We start from the raw sequence: 4,029 nt of genomic DNA on the forward strand, positions 1-4,029 counted from the left end.
ATAAAGGGCTTGTTTCTGCTCTATCCCTTAGGATATTGCATATGGTGCACTATTGTGTCCTAAATTCAATTCTGGATAACTTTGACCAATCTGTAAGAGTTAGGGTTCAAGTTCAAGTTCAAGTTCGGTTTATTTGTCACGTACATAGTCATACACGGTATAACTCGCAGTGAAATGTTTTTGTGAGTGCTCTGTCTAAACTGAGGAAAGAAACAGGGGTGCATAAGGAAATATATATATATATATATATATATATATAAATATATCTATAAAAAAAGTATATAACAATGTATGTGTAATATGTATATATACACAATCTACAGTGTATATATGTGTATGTACACGATGTACAACTCCAGTTGACAGATTTACAGTAACATGGTGGTGGTGGTCCCCACAGTTTATCAGTTGCCCTGATTCAGGGCCCGAATGGCCTGTGGGAAGAAGCCCCTCTTCAGTCTCTCTGTATTGGTCTTCAGGGAGCGAAAGCGCTTCCCTGACCTCAACAGAGAGAAGAGCCTATTGTTGGGATGGGTGGGGTCCTTCACAATCCTCCTGGCCTTGGTCTGGCACTGCTTGTAATAGATGGTCTGCATGTCAGGAAGTTCCAGATGAGTGATGCGCTCTGCTGAACGCAAAACCCTCTGGAGTGCTTGTCTGTCCTGCTTGGTGCTGTTCCCAAACCAGACTGTGATGTTCCCCAAGAGGATGTTCTCGATAGTGCAGGTGTAGACGTTCCGCAGTACCTTGGAGGGCAGTCTGAAGTCTCTTAGGCATCTGAGGTGGTAAAGACGCTGACGAGCCTTCTTTGCCAGGGAGTTGGTGTGGCGGGACCAGGACAAGTCCTGTGAGATGTGAACTCCAAGGTACCTGAAACTGTCTACTCTCTCCACCGTGGTTCCATTGATCCTCACAGGTTGGTAGTGCCGCTCCTTCTTCTTGCTGCAGTCCACAATCAGCTGTTTTGTCTTGCTGACGTTTCGGAGGAGATTATTTCCCTGGCACCACTTTTCCCGGTGTTTAATCTCCTCCAGGTAGGCCCTCTCATCGTTTTCCGAGATCAGGCCCATGACGACGCTATCGCCAGCAAACTTGACAATGATGGTGGAGCTGGAAGTGGCTGCGCAGTCGTTGGTTTACAGTGAGTAGAGCAGGGGGCTTAGGACACAACCCTGAAGAGCTGCAATGCTGAGGGTGAGGATGGATGAGACACAGTTGCCCACCCGTACTGATTGTGGTCTGTCTGTTAGGAAGTTGGAGATCCAGTCGCACAGGCATGTATGCAGTCCTAGATCCTCCAACTTAGTAGTGAGTAGGGAGGGGATGATAGTGTTAAATGCTGAACTGTAGTCGACAAACAGCATTTTAACATAATTACCCCTCCCTTTGTCCAGGTGGGTCAGTGTGGTGTGGAGCAGATGTGCAATTGCGTCATCAGTGGAGCGATTGTGGCGGTATGCAAACTGCAGTGGGTCCATGGAGGCTGGCAGTGAAGAGGTGATGAAGTCTCTGACTAGCTCTTCAAAACACTTCATCACGACTGATGTGAGGGCAACAGGGCGGTAGTCATTGAGGCCGGAGGGTCGAGGTTTCTTTGAGACGGGGCCGATGGTGGATCGCTTGAAGCTGGATGGGACGATACCGAGCGTCAGGGAGAGATCGACGATGTCGGTGAATACCGGGGCTAGCTGGTCTGCGCAGTCTTTGAGGACTCTCCCTCAGATCCCGCTGCCTTCCTGCTATTCACTCTTTTAAACACTCTCGTCACGTCACTCTCCGTGATGATGAGAGGGCACTGTTCTATGGTGGGCTCTGCGCATGCGCCGTTGGCTGCACCGATAGCACCATTAGCGTTGTTCGCGCTAGCGCTGTTAGCATTAGCGCTGCTAGCATGTTCAATGTCTTGACACTCCCAGAATCTAGTGGAAGATGGAAAATAAATGCAAAGATAAATGCAACGATGGGAAAAGATCCTTCTCCCACACTCTAGGAGTTTAGCCGGGAATGCTTCTGGCTTGAAACAGTGAATCCAGAGATGCTGACCTGCACCCATGCTAATGGAAAACTCCTTACTTAAGCACCAAAGATTCAAGAATTTAGAAATCTGATGTGCGAGCAGTCATTTCCTGCAGTCAAGATGCGATGGAAGAACAAAAGGAAACCGTGCTAGACCAAGGTAAGAGTTAAGTCAAAACAGAAGTCGGCAAAACGACTGAATCACTGTAAGCACGGAGCAGACCTCCTGTAGAAGCACGCATGGCCACACATAAACATTCAGCATAACCTGCCAAAGATGCCGGGATGTTTCACAAGCTACGTGTTTGCATTTTGGTCACATCTATTCTTTTTGGAGTACTTTTTTTGCTGGACATTGTTTTGTTTTTTGGTTTGGAAAATGTGATGAGAAATAAAGCTTTGTGTGGATGTTTAGCTGATGTTGGGTTTTGTTTCAGTGAAGCAAGAACACCTACATCTGTGGAAACATTTTCTTTAAAAACAGTAAAAGTACCAACAACTGCACTCAACAAAGGTTTTGAGGCGATACAGCCCATTAGAAGACAATGTCCTTTTAGCAGAAGATGGTTTCGATCCATCGACCTCTGGGTTATGAGCCCAGCACGCTTCCGCTGCGCCACACTGCTATAAAGGGCTTGCTTCTGCTCTATCCCTTAGGATATTGCATATGGTGCACTATTGTGTCCTAAATTCAATTCTGGATAACTTTGACCAATCTGTAAGAGTTAGGGTTCAAGTTCAAGTTCAAGTTCGGTTTATTTCTCACGTACATAGTCATACACGGTATAACTCGCAGTGAAATGTTTTTGTGAGTGCTCTGTCTAAACTGAGGAAAGAAACAGGGGTGCATAAGGAAATATATATATATATATATATATAAATATATCTATAAAAAAAGTATATAACAATGTATGTGTAATATGTATATATACACAATCTACAGTGTATATATGTGTATGTACACGATGTACAACTCCAGTTGACAGATTTACAGTAACATGGTGGTGGTGGTCCCCACAGTTTATCAGTTGCCCTGATTCAGGGCCCGAATGGCCTGTGGGAAGAAGCCCCTCTTCAGTCTCTCTGTATTGGTCTTCAGGGAGCGAAAGCGCTTCCCTGACCTCAACAGAGAGAAGAGCCTATTGTTGGGATGGGTGGGGTCCTTCACAATCCTCCTGGCCTTGGTCTGGCACTGCTTGTAATAGATGGTCTGCATGTCAGGAAGTTCCAGATGAGTGATGCGCTCTGCTGAACGCAAAACCCTCTGGAGTGCTTGTCTGTCCTGCTTGGTGCTGTTCCCAAACCAGACTGTGATGTTCCCCAAGAGGATGTTCTCGATAGTGCAGGTGTAGACGTTCCGCAGTACCTTGGAGGGCAGTCTGAAGTCTCTTAGGCATCTGAGGTGGTAAAGACGCTGACGAGCCTTCTTTGCCAGGGAGTTGGTGTGGCGGGACCAGGACAAGTCCTGTGAGATGTGAACTCCAAGGTACCTGAAACTGTCTACTCTCTCCACCGTGGTTCCATTGATCCTCACAGGTTGGTAGTGCCGCTCCTTCTTCTTGCTGCAGTCCACAATCAGCTGTTTTGTCTTGCTGACGTTTCGGAGGAGATTATTTCCCTGGCACCACTTTTCCCGGTGTTTAATCTCCTCCAGGTAGGCCCTCTCATCGTTTTCCGAGATCAGGCCCATGACGACGCTATCGCCAGCAAACTTGACAATGATGGTGGAGCTGGAAGTGGCTGCGCAGTCGTTGGTTTACAGTGAGTAGAGCAGGGGGCTTAGGACACAACCCTGAAGAGCTGCAATGCTGAGGGTGAGGATGGATGAGACACAGTTGCCCACCCGTACTGATTGTGGTCTGTCTGTTAGGAAGTTGGAGATCCAGTCGCACAGGCATGTATGCAGTCCTAGATCCTCCAACTTAGTAGTGAGTAGGGAGGGGATGATAGTGTTAAATGCTGAACTGTAGTCGACAAACAGCATTTTAACATAATTACCCCTCCCTTTGTCCA

At 47.0% G+C, this 4,029-nt stretch overlaps 1 non-coding gene across 1 annotated transcript; it reads right to left on the reverse strand.

The window, feature by feature from the left end:
• Positions 1-2,570: 2,570 nt before the first annotated feature.
• Positions 2,571-2,642, reverse strand: trnam-cau (transfer RNA methionine (anticodon CAU)). Its single transcript has one exon. It is a non-coding gene; the product is annotated as a tRNA-Met (tRNA).
• Between the last annotated feature and the right edge of the window lie 1,387 nt (positions 2,643-4,029).

Source organism: Electrophorus electricus, chromosome 24 (assembly GCF_041902795.1).
Source record: "Electrophorus electricus isolate QZ-2024a chromosome 24, ASM4190279v1, whole genome shotgun sequence".
In the NCBI taxonomy this organism is placed as follows: Eukaryota; Metazoa; Chordata; class Actinopteri; order Gymnotiformes; family Gymnotidae; genus Electrophorus; species Electrophorus electricus.